The 12,701-nt window shown below is 45.3% G+C and overlaps 1 protein-coding gene and 1 long non-coding RNA gene across 36 annotated transcripts in view; one reads left to right on the top strand and one right to left on the bottom strand.

Moving 5' to 3' along the window:
• The window catches only part of CLASP2 (cytoplasmic linker associated protein 2), a 193,847-nt gene that overhangs the window by 151,654 nt on the left and 29,492 nt on the right, over nt 1-12,701 (bottom strand). The window lies entirely within an intron of this gene.
• LOC128330457 (uncharacterized) lies at nt 5,558-10,917 on the top strand. 3 transcript variants are annotated; one of them, XR_008310100.1, is made up of 4 exons: nt 5,558-5,635; nt 8,202-8,798; nt 9,290-9,359; nt 10,406-10,917. It is a non-coding gene; the product is annotated as an uncharacterized LOC128330457 (long non-coding RNA). The 3 variants fall into 3 exon arrangements; XR_008310101.1 differs by lacking the exon at nt 5,558-5,635 and adding an exon at nt 5,653-5,811; XR_008310102.1 differs by lacking the exon at nt 5,558-5,635 and adding an exon at nt 6,305-6,378.

The following is a 12,701-nucleotide window of genomic DNA, read 5'->3' as shown; positions in this document are numbered from 1 at the left end:
AGATCCTCTCCAAGTCAGAAAGGTTTCGAGGCTGATGTTTGGCAAGCCAAACCTTCAGCTCCCTCCACAGATTTTCTGTGGGATTAAGGTCTGGAGACTGGCTAGGCCACTCCAGGACCTTCATGTGCTTCTTCTTGAGCCACTTCTTTGTTGCCTTGGCTGTGTGTTTTGGGTCATTGTCATGCTGGAATACCCATCCACGACCCATTCTCAATGCCCTGTCTGAGGGAAGGAGGTGCTCACCCAAGATCTGACGGTACATGGTCCCGTCCATCATCCCTTCGATGCAGTGAAGGTGTCCTGTACCCTTAGCAGAAAAACACCCCCAAAGCATAATGTGTCCACCTCCATGTTTGACGTTGGGGATGGTGTTCTTGGGCTCATAGGCAGCATTCCTCCTCCTCCACACACGGCGAGTTGAGTTGATGCCAAAGAGCTCGATTTTGGTCTCATCTGACCACAACACTTTCGCCCAGTGCTCCTCTGGATCATTCAGATGTGCACTGGCAAACTGCAGACGGGCCTGTACATCCTGTACATGTGCTGCCTTGAGCAGGGGGACCTTGCGAGCACTGCAAGATTTCAGTCCTTCACGGCGTAGTGTGTTACCAATTGTTTTCTTGGTGACTATGGTTCCAGCTGCCCTGAGATCATTGACAAGTTCCCCCCGTGTAGTTCTGGGCTGCTTTGTCACCGTTCTCATGATCATTGCAACTCCACGAGGTGAGATCTTGCATGGAGCCCCAGACCGAGGGAGATTGACAATTATTTTGTGTTTCTTCCATTTGCGAGTTATCGTGCCAACTGTAGTCACCTTCTCACCAAGCTGCTTGGCGATAGTCTTGTAGCCCAGTCCAGCTTTGTGCAGGTCTACAACCTTGTCCCTGACATTCTTCGACAGCTCTTTGGTCTTGGGCATGGTGGTGAGTTTGGAAGCTGAGTGATTGCTTGCTTCTATGGACAGGTGTCTTTTATACAGGTACTGTAACAAGCTGGGATTAGGAGCACTCCCTTACAGAGGGTGTTCCTCATCTCAGCTCGTTACCTGCATATAGTGAAAAGACACCTGGGAGCCTGAAATCTTACTGGTTGATAGGGGATCGAATACTTATTTCCCTCACTACAATGCAAATCCATCGCTGACTTTTGGGCACTGGGCTTTTGAGGGTTTGTTTGTTGTTATTCTGTCTCTCACAGCTACAATAAACCTACCATTCCAATTATATTGGAATGGTCATTTCTGTGTTAGAGGGCAAACGGACAAAATCAGCAGGGGATCAAATACTTATTCCCCTCAGTGTAGATCCATTTCAAATTGGCTTTAGGGCTGGCTATGGGGTTGAGACAGCCTTGGTCGGCCTGATGGATGACCTTTACTGGGGAATCGACAGAGGGAGTGTGACTCTGCTGGTTCTTCTGGATCTCTCGGCAGCATTCGATACCATCGACCATGGTATCCTTCTGGATCGCCTGGGGGAGTTGGGGATAGGGAGCACTGCTTTGCAGTGGTTCCGCTCCTATCTCTCGGGTAGATTCCAGATGGTGGAGCTTGGTGACAGTTGCTCCTCAAAACGGGAGCTGTTATATGGAGTCCCCCAGGGCTCCATTTTGTCACCAATGCTTTTTAATATCTACATGAAACCGCTGGGTGAGGTCATCAGGAGATTTGGTGCTGGGTGCTATCAGTATGCTGACCCAAATCTACTTCTCCTTTTCAGCTTCAGGAAATGGCACTCATTCTCTAAATGCCTGCCTACAGGCCGTAATGGGCTGGATGGGGGAGAACAAATTGAAGCTGAATCCAAGCAAGACGGAGGTGCTCGTTGTGGGGGCTCAGAATCTGATGGATGAGTTAGATCTCTCTGTGCTGGATGGGGTTACACTCCCCCAGAAGGAGCAGTGTGCAGCTTGGGAGTATTCCTGGACCCAGGCCTCACCCTGGTATCTCAGGTGGAGGCCATAGCCAGGAGTGCTTTCTATCAGCTTCGGCTGATTCGACAGCTGCGGCCATTCCTCGGAGAGGATGACCTAAAAACAGTGGTGCATCAGCTGGTAACCTCCCAGCTTGACTACTACAATGCACTCTACTTGTGGCTGCCTTTGTACGTAGTCCGGAAACTTCAGTTAGTTCAGAATGCGGCACCCAGTTTGGTCTCTGGGGCAACCCGGAGAGACCATATTATGCCTGTTTTGAAACAGCTACACTGGCTGTCGATATGTTTCCGGGCAAAATACAAAGTGCTGGTTATTACCTTTAAAGCCCTGAATGGCTTAGGTCTGAGTTATCTAAGAGAGCGCCTTCTTTTACATGATCCCCACCATATATTAAGGTCATCTGAGGAGGTCCGTCTCCAGTTGTCACCGGTTCATCTGGTGGCGACGCAGAGGTGGGCCTTCTCTGTAGCTGTTCATGGGCTGTGGAATGCACTCCTGGCAGAAATTCGTAATTTGAGATCATTGCTGTCCTTCAAGAGAGCCCTTAAAACGTACGTATTTGGCCTGGCCTTCCAGAGTTTTAAATGATTAATTGTTTTAAACTGTTGCCCTGATTTTCAGGGCTTTTAGCTACTTTATTATATTTTAATAGTTTGATTTTAATTGTTAATTTGTTTTAATTGTTTTTATCATGTTGTGAACCACCCTGAGCCATTTTGGAAGGGTGGTATATAAATCAAATCAAATCAATAAATAAATTAATAAATTACTGGGAATATCACTGTTCAATCTTTAAAATTTGTATTAAAATATATAGTCACTACAAGAAGTAAAGAGAGAAAGCCATAACAGGAATCCCTAAATTAATTGCCAACAAAAGCAAAACCAGGGACAAATCCAATATCCGACGAGATCAGGCGCACTCAGGATAGCGTGGCTATGAAATTATAAACCATAGTCCAGTGAAGGCAATGCCTTGGGAGCAGCTCAAAGTACAGAAAGGTAATAAACCTTAATGTCTAATAAAATTATTGTCAAGATCAAGTTCAAAGTATACCAAGCCAAAACCCTGTAAAAAGTTGTGCTTGGTTTAAACACAAAAGTTAAACCAAAAACAAATTATGATGTTATAGACCATAGTCCAGTAAAGGCAATGCTTTAGAAGAGGTTCAAAGTATAAAAAGGTAATAAACCTTAATATCTGATTTAAAAATTGTTACTGTTAATGTCTAATAGTGTTTATAATATAACTGTCCTCTCCAGTAAAGGGTTGTGCTTAATTTAAACAGTAATTTTCTCAAAGCACTTAGAAATGTTCAAACAGAAAGAATTGGGAATATTCTGGTTTCTTCCTGTAGAAAGACAGTCTGTGGTTGTAATCCACAGAAATTCCATTGGACAGATAAACAGACAAAACAAAACAAAAAGACAGCTGACCTTGAATGAGGAGAAACGGTTCACTTAAAAACAGTTGTTAGCAAAAGAAGTCCCGACAAGGTTTTTTCCTTGGAAAATAAAACCTTCTTCCTGAAAAGTACCAAACTTTAACAACTCTGAAAATATTCAGGATCAAAGAACCTGAAATCCTTCTGAGCAGGTGCAGTAATTAGTCCATAAAGCAAAAATGATAAATCAGTTTCATTCCATAGGTCTCTCAAAAATCATTCCTTAAACCTTTCAGAAACATGTTGTCAATACGATTGTAAATACTCCAAAGAAAATTATAATCCTTAAGGCATATCAAAAAGGGAAGCGGGGGCGGGGGGAGAAATCACCCTCGCTGGCAAGACTTTATCAAGAGTTCCAAATACTCCAATATAAAGCGGTTTATCCTAGAAAGTCACAAGAATCCTCTTCTCAATACAGATTAAAAAGAGAAATATTGTAAAGGCCTCAACCCTGACTGTACTGACTCTACCACTTTGGAAGTATAACTAGACATCTGACAGTAAGTTGTATATTCCCTACCATCACAATACATTCCATTTATTTCCAGTATTTCTGCCCTGTCCTTCCATGCAAATAATCAAATTTTCTGCAGGACTCCTGACTATTTGGGTCAGGAGTCCTGTGGACTCCTGACTATCTGGTCAGGTCCTGACCAGATTAGTCAGGAGTCCACAAGAGTCCACAAATGTTGGAAGAGTTTGTTAGCCAGTCGTTTTTTGACTATCCTCAATCCCACCCTCTCCCAACAGCCCTGTCATATGAACACAGAATTCAAAGAAAGGCTGACTTTTGCACTGATTTTTTGAAAGGGCAGAAGCAAATCTCTCTCTTGCTGCTTCTGTGTTCTCCAAAGCCCAGCACACAGTGACAATCAGGTCAAACTCATGAAGGATACAGCTATCAACTAGAGTTGAGCTAAAATGCGCACGCGCACACACACCCCCGCACAAATTTCATCACTTCAATTCATTGGGCGGAAAGTTGCAGGGTCATTTTGGGGATTCTTCAAGAGGTGAAACTACCCACTAGTGCAGCAGCTCTGCTACAACACCTCTGATAGCCTGTTAAAAATTTGATCCCCTAGAGTGAGGACAGAAGTGATGCCCCCACTATGACAGACTTCACAACTACACCACAATAGCATAATGTTCTGAAACCAATGCTTACTTCTCTCACTCTAAAGGAACCATAGAATTAAGAAGTAGCCCTAAGAACAAATGAAGCCTACTCTCTGCTTATTTTAACATTGTGACTCTTACCTGATCTCTTTCCTATGTGCTGTAAATTTGGTTTGTATTCAACTGTCAGTACATGGGTTGCAAAGGGGCATTGTCTTTGAGTGGCCATTTTGAAGCATGGTGGATATGTTAAAAAAAAAAGTAGGGTTAGTTTCATTCTGAGAAAGCACACCTCTCAAAAGGGCAACAGAAGGGAAGAGTTATTTTCCTTGTGTTCTGGTTGTGGGCTTCTTCAAAGCATATGACTGGCCATTCTGGTAAATAGGATGCTCGACTAGATGGCCTTGAGCCCTGACCCATCACAGTGCTATTTAGATGAGTCCTCCTCCAAGGTCTCTGTACATATCAGAGAACTGAAGTGGGAGAAGGGTTAGAATGGTATGGTGAAACTGCAATCTACACAGAACTATCTATCTATCTTCTATCTATATATTTAATTCTCTAAGGCATACCCACGACTAATTCCATGCGTGGCAACTCTCATGAGAGTTTGGAGAGCTGCCAGATAGCCATGGGACGGGCCAAAGAGAGAATACGGCGGCAACAGCCAGCTGAAGAAAATGGTGGTGGGCGGCTGACAAGGCATGTTCCAGCAGGTGGGCAACCATAAAGCAGTGGTAGCCGGGAGGTGCAAAAGAAGGAGTGGGGGAAAGCAGAAAACAAGGCACTGAACAAGGCAGCGGTGGCTGCAAGAGGGGGAAGAAACGGACAGAGACAGGCAAGCAAAAAAGCAGCAGCAGGGCAGAGAAAACAGGGGTGGCAGTGGCGAACTAGGGGCGCAGATGCTCTGCGCTGATCAGCTTGTGTGTGTGTATAAACAAATTATCTAAGGCATACTTCCCATGCTTGGCAGCTCTTGCAAGAGTTTGCAAGCAGAAGCACCGTGGTGACTGGGCAGTGGAGATTCCATATGCAGATAGGGAGGAGGAGCCTGTGAGAGAAGAAGCACCATGGGGATTGGGTAGTGGGGGATTCCATATGCTGATAGGGAGGAGCAGCCTGTAATGATTAAGGTCAGTTGGAATGCAACTGTTACTGGTTGGAAGATGTTCTTGATTGTAAAGGAGAGGAATTTATAAAGATATAGATATACAAAGGAGAGTGGGCAGGGGTCTGCAAAGAGACGGGTCGTGAGGAAGGAAAGAGCCCTTTTAGGAGAAGGAGGCTGCCACTGTGTGAATTAGATGAGGTCACAATATCTGTTAACTCAGGAAGGGGGGGGGAGGGAGGGGGTAAGAAAGACAGAGGGGAAGCGTGAGAGGAGAGGGAAAGAGGAAAAAGAGAGAGAACAGAGAAAGGAGGAAGAGCCCGAGCCTTTCAGCAGCTTGAGGGGAATGAGCAGCAATGGTGGCGCCTATTGACTGCAAGGAAGGGCCCAGTCAACCACTGCTTCTGTTTGGGGCTACTGAGGCCATTGGTGGAGGAAAGCAGGCAGGCAAGGGACGGGCCCCAGCCTGTCAGCGGCCTGAGGGGAATGAGCAGCCATGGCAGTGGTGGCAGCAAGGAAGGCCCTGGTCAACTGCTGCTGTTCCTGAGGGGAGCAGGAGTGGGGGTCGGGTGAGGAGGTTTCTGGGGATAGGGGGCTGCAGCTTGGCCAATAGGTGCCAGCAACACTGCAGCTGTGACCAAGAGAGGTGAGGGGGATGGAGTAAAGCTATGAAGGAGTGACCAAGGGGGTGAAGGGGATGGAATCAACGGGATGGAGAAGGAGGAGGGGCAGGAGTGAGGCTCAGGTGAAGGTGGAGAGATCTCTAAGGTGAGGGGGGCCGTGGCAGGGGGTGAGGGGAGCAATCAAGTACTAGCGCACAAATGCTCTGCACCAGTTAAACTAGTTATTTATATACCACTTTTCAACAAAACATTCTCAAAGCAGTTTATCTAGAAAAGAACCATGAAAGAACTCAAGGGAAGGGAGTATTGTGCTAAGAATGTAGGGAGGGCTGGTTGTCACTGGGTTCATGGACCCTTTTATCTGATCATCTAGGCTAAAAACATTTGAACACACATACATTAGCAAGATGCCCAACATTACAGCTGGTTAATTATATCTGAAGGACTCTCTGTATGTGCACATATGCACGCATTTGTCTATTGTGTACACAGAGACACTTTAGTTGAAGTTTTCCATGTATTTACAACCTACAAATCACTATCAAGAAATCTTAATTTCCTTCTGTGACTTAAATGCCAAATGACAATCAAATGTCAGCACCATTAACAATTTAGCTCTTTGTAAGAGAGTAAAAATCCATTTGATACAATTGAAGTGTTCTTGTGTTTTAAGTTAACAGCATTTAGGAGCTGCCAATACATTCTTCTCTTTAAACCTAGGCAGAAATATACTCTCCTTGCCAAGTATGGAATGGAATCTTTGTTTCTGTCATTGACCAGACAAAAATACAAGCCAAATAGGATACAACACAATATAAATGGCTGCATTCCCATTTTGACCACACAAAAGCAATCAGAAATGTGCTATAATTTTCTGACCTACTGCAATAGATAAGAACTGGGAGATGTATTACTTTTGAAGTCAAGCCATAAAGCTATTGCTCATGAACCATGACCTATAATGGTTAATTATAGAATGACCCAGGGAAATAACCAACAGTCCAGTTCTCGAGACAGCCAACTGTAATACAGCCGTCTCCCTTATCAAGTAGGTGACCAGTGTTTCCTGGAGGCCAGGTAATGCACAGGGACAGTCCAGATGCACACACAGAGATGGAAGAAGGTACATGTAAATCCCAACACAGGAGAACAAGGATGAAGCTGGGCCATCAAGCAGTGACTGCCAAAAGCAGCAGCTCCACTCCTGTTCGTCCATTCTGCCTGATAACATATAGAAAATCAAAAACATGCAGCAACATCACAGTTTGTACTTCTCTGTCGCTGCATTACTTCATGGGCTGCCGCTATGAGGAAACGCAAAGCATCATCCCACACGTTTTATTTTATTTCATATTATTAGGGAGAGGGCATGTGGGGCTGCTGCTTTCAGCAACCACTGCACACCACCAAGGACCTCTAACTCCACCCTATAGCAGCAGCAGCAGCAGCAGCTCATCAGAGAGGGTTTTCTGGGTGGCAGCTCTCAACCTGTGGAACTCCCTCCCCTTGGAGATCCAGACTTGATGTGTGAGCACTGCAAGATATTCCCCTCAGGGGATGAAGCCGCTATGGGAAGAGCAGAGGTTTCAAGTTCCCTCCCTGGCTTCTCCAAGATAGGGCTGAGAGAGATTCCTGCCTGCAACCTTGGAGAAGCCACTGCCAGTCTGTGAAGACAATACTGAGCTAGATAGACCAATGGTCTGACTCAGTATATGGAAGTTTCCTATGTTCCTAGGTGGCTCTGTCCATGTTAGTGTTTCACCAACTTAAGACCATTTGGTTTCAGTTGATATCCCCCTACCCCTCATTAGTTGTGGTTACTGTGCTTTCATAATGGCTTTTACTTACTGGCTGTAATGTTTTGTTTATTTTAACATTTATAAGATGCGTTGAATTTTTATAAGGAGCGATATAAAATTTTAAACACAAAACATGATATTCACAATACTTAAATTGTGCTTTTAACAGATTCCTGATGAGATCAGCAACTTCTGACATCCTTGAACACTGAGGAATATGGGACTATACTTGCACAATATTTTTTTTAAGGGATGGATCTTACTTTTTTATGACAAGCCAAAGCACAGCCATGTCAGAAGGGAGGCCCAGCTTGTCCTAACCTTACATATCAGATATAACTTTAAAGGAAATTAGAAATCAACTTTAATACCTGTTACACAGAATCTGTTACAAAAATCTTCCTTTTGATGTACATTTCATGTTTAGGTGAGGATGTACTTTTTCTTCTACTTCTGACTCCCAGATCAGACAGATCAGTGACTGGTGAATGAAACTTAAAATCCTTTCCCCCTTCCAAGTATGTTTTCCAAAAACAGGTTGCCTATCTGAAACTAATGACCTGGTAGTGATCTACTGCCATTCATAAGTATTGGGTTCTGTGCCTATTCAAGGACCTCATGGAAAGATTAGCTAGCTCCTCATGGCGCCCTTTCTGCCCTACACGTGGTCTGTGCTTCTCCTGGAACTGGCAGACTGGGTGCCATTTTCCTCAGTTCCTGGATGACTGCCATGAAACGACGATCAGTAATTGTGTTCCACTCCGAGGTAAGTGTCTTTATCTAAGATGTATCTGTGGCTAGCTTTGTGTGTGGCAGCTCTTGTGAGAGAGCTGCCAGGGGGGGGTGTGAGAGGGAGGGGGGAGGGAGGAGCCAAGGGAGCGCCAAGAATGAGAGGAAGGAAGGAGGAAAAGAAAAAAGGGACAACTAGAGGCACAGATGTTCTGCACCCAGGCCAGCTAGTTTGAATATGTCATGTAAGATGTCATATAGAGCAGGAATTCTCAACGTTGGGTCCCCAGATGTTATTGGACTTCAACTCCCATAATCCACGACCAAAGTCCACTGGGGTTGGGGATTATGGGATGTCTAGTAACATCTGGGGACCCAACGTTGAGAATCCCTGATACAGAGCACCTGATTTAAGTTGCTTGCTTCGGTAAGAAACCTTGTCTTGGCATAAATCTGAAAACGCTTCCACTTACTGTTATAATTCTTACGAATGGATGGCTTCCTATTGTTCAGCATTATCTTTTTCAGTAACCAACTCTCCAGGCTGTCAGCTTGAGGGTCCATGCGTCGAGATAGAGAACCGCTCCCTGTCTCAACAGTAGGTCTGGGTGCTGGGGAAAATGATTACATTCTATGTGGGCAGTCTTGAGTAGAGATGCAAACCATGGCTGGCAGGGTCACCATGGCAGGATTGCTGTTGCTCCATCCTGTATCAATTGTGCCCATTGATCCTGCTGATTAACAGTTGAGGTAGGTACAGGTTCATGAGGTCTTTTCCCCAAATGTGTTGAAAGGCATCCCCCAGAGAGACCTGCCCATGAGCAATAGCGAGGGCACTTTCTGTTTTTTGCTGTTGTGAACAGCAATCTGAACACTTGAGTCAGGTACCGGCAGTTGACCTCCCATTCGTGATGGTAGTTCAGGAGGTTCTTGCGACTGAGACAATCTGTCTGCACACTCTCCGTTCCCTTTATATGTATGACCAGTGGGTATATTTAGTGCAGTATGCACCAGTTCCATATCTGCATACTTAGCGCACACAATGATCGGGACACAGTTCCACCCTGCTTGTTGACATACGCCATGGCAGTTGTATTGTTGAGTTGAAATTGAACAACCCTGGCTGCAAAAGTGGTTGAAAAGCCTTCAGAGCCAGAAACACTGCCAGCAGCTCCAGGAAATTGGTATATAATGTATGCTGATGGTGGGTCCATACTCCCTGGATTTGATACCCCCACAGTAGGCACACCAGCCTGTTAAGGATGCACCCATAGATACTCACTGAGTGGTTCTGAAGATTGGAATGGTACCCTTCCTAGAAGATTTTTCTCTAGTGCCCACTAGTGATGAGTGGAGCACAGGTTCCAGGATTGTCAGTAGCATATTCTGGCTGTCCATATTGGGATGTAAAGACCTGAGATACCACATCTGAAGCTTGTGCATCAGTCGTGCATACATTATAACCATATTGCAGGAGGCGATCAAGCCCATCAGTCTTTGAATAAGATATGCTCTCTATACCGGGTTGGCCATAAATTGAGAATTATGGCACTGTTATGCAGATATTTCTCTCGACAAGAATGCCCGTTTGGTTTGTACATCCAGTATCGCACCAATGTATACTATCATTTTTTCTGGCTACAGATGAGATTTCTCTATGTTGAGCTGCACACAGAGTTCCCACAGAAGGCCCAACACATAACGGACTTGTAAAAGTAACTCTTCTCTGGTTGGTCCTGCCAGGAGCCAGTTGTTCAGTATGGAAACACCACCAGACCCTGAGTCCGAAGATGGGCAATAATCACTGCCATACACTTTGTGAAGACTCTCGGGACCATGGACAATCCAAAGGGGAGCACTTTGTACTGGGATATCTGGTCTCCGACTGTGAACCTCAAGTACTCCCAGTAGTTTTTCTGGATCCCTATATGGAAGTATGCAACTTTTAAATCTAGTGTTGCCAACCACTCCTCCCTGGTTAGGAGAAGTAGTATGCTCTGCAACGTCATCATCATGAATTTGCATACATCTATAAAGAGATTCATATCTCTCAGATCCATAATTGCCGTTATTCAACCATTCCTTTTCACAATTTGGAAATAATGGGAATAAAAGCCCTGCATCCTCAGCACCCACTGCACCAGAACAATAGCCCCCTTTCCCAACAGAACCTGTATTTCCTCCTGCAAAATTGGAGTTGCTGGAATAAATTTCATGCCTGAAAATGGAGATATAACTTTAAATTCTATGGCATAATGAGCGGACATGATCCTGAGTACCCACTGATCTGATGTTATGTTGTGCTTGGGCATGGCTTGCCAGTCTGATTTGGCAACCTCAAAGCAGATGGCATTTTCTTCAGAATGTTGTTCTAATTGATTTTATTTCTGATACTTTTGCAGTGGATGCACCACATAATAATTCTTGGAGTTACCCCAATAACTTTTGGGGTATGTACACACCTTGCTTTTGCTTCTGTCCAAACCCTCTCTGTCTTTGGTAAGGCTTGTATTGATGCCTGAAATCCAGTTTGTCCTGTTCCTTTTAAATATCACATTGGTGTCCAAATGTCCCATTTTGTGACGTTGAATAGGTGGATGTAGAGGCACAGGTGAGTGGGGTGTGCAAACCGGCTCAACATCGAGCCGGACCACCTCTGAATGTTCGGGGAGTTTACGGACCTTTTTTCATTAAGAAATAAGTTACCTTTGCTCTCCTCCGGGGAGTTGCTAGAAGTGTCGGGGGGGGGGAGTGTCCATGGAGGTTCTCCCTCCCCCCGTCGGCCTTTGATATGCCCCCCTCCAACCGATTCAGCCAGCTCTTTGCCCTTTCTGACACTCTTCGGCCCGGCGGCCATTTTGGAGGCTGCACACCTACACACTGCACCTCCAGCAACTACCCGGAGAAGGAGATTAATGGTGTCTGTATATGTGTGTGTGTGTGCGCACACACACCACGCACAGAAAGAGGTCCGAACCCACCAGACCAATCTGAACCGGGGGGGGGGGGGGGTTCGAGGGGGTGCCAGACCAAATTGGCCCAGCCAGGTTAGAGTCCGGTCTGGACTCGAACAGAGTCGGGCCAGGAGGTTCCATGCACATCCCTACCGGAGAAAGTTTTGGCAGTAGAGACTTTTAAGATTACATCACTGAATCTGTATTTTCGCTAAACAGGCCCTTCCCACCAAATCCAAGGCCCTCTATAGGCTCTTTCATTGTCCTCCTGCCAAGTGGTCGACCACAGCCATGCATGCCTCCAAACAGCAACCACCGTAGCCACTGCACGCAATTCTGCCTCTGCCAAGTGTTTGAACGTACTCAGCAGCTGTCTAGTGATGGCTGTTGACTTCACATAGGTGTCTTGGAAGTTGCTTAGAAATTTTTCTGGTGTCAGCTTGGTGGAGTCCTGTAGAAGAGTATCCCAAAGCAAGTGGTTGCATTTTGCTCTACATGAAGTGTAATTCACAATCCTTATTGCTAAGCTGGACATGGAATATATTTTCCTACCCAGCACATCTAATTTTATGCCATCTTTCTCAGCTGGAGTCATATGCCTGCGACCTGATTTCACAGATGACACACAATCTATTACCAATTAGTTTGGCGATGGGTGTTTAAGCAGGTAGGAATTGTTCTCTTCCTGGATTCTGTATAACCCTTCAATACGTTTAAGGGTTGAGGTGGACATTTGCAGTACCTCCCATGCTGACTGAACAGCCTGAGAGATGAACAGTAACATTAGTAGAGCCATAGGCTGAGATGACTTCGCTGAGGCATCGTGCTATAAACAGGGTCCTTGACCTCTTGTTTCTGGAAGCTTGATTTCGAGACCCAATGCTTCCACCAACTCAGATGTTTGTTGTAGGCCTTCATTTCCTCAAAAGGAGAAATAGAAGGTTGGGACATCTGATGGGGGTCAGAGGGATCAAGTGTTGTGGTCG

Source organism: Hemicordylus capensis, chromosome 6, assembly GCF_027244095.1.
Source record: "Hemicordylus capensis ecotype Gifberg chromosome 6, rHemCap1.1.pri, whole genome shotgun sequence".
In the NCBI taxonomy this organism is placed as follows: domain Eukaryota; kingdom Metazoa; phylum Chordata; class Lepidosauria; order Squamata; family Cordylidae; genus Hemicordylus; species Hemicordylus capensis.
The sequence above is the reverse complement of the archived record's forward strand: the minus strand, read 5'-3'. Positions and strand labels throughout refer to the sequence as shown.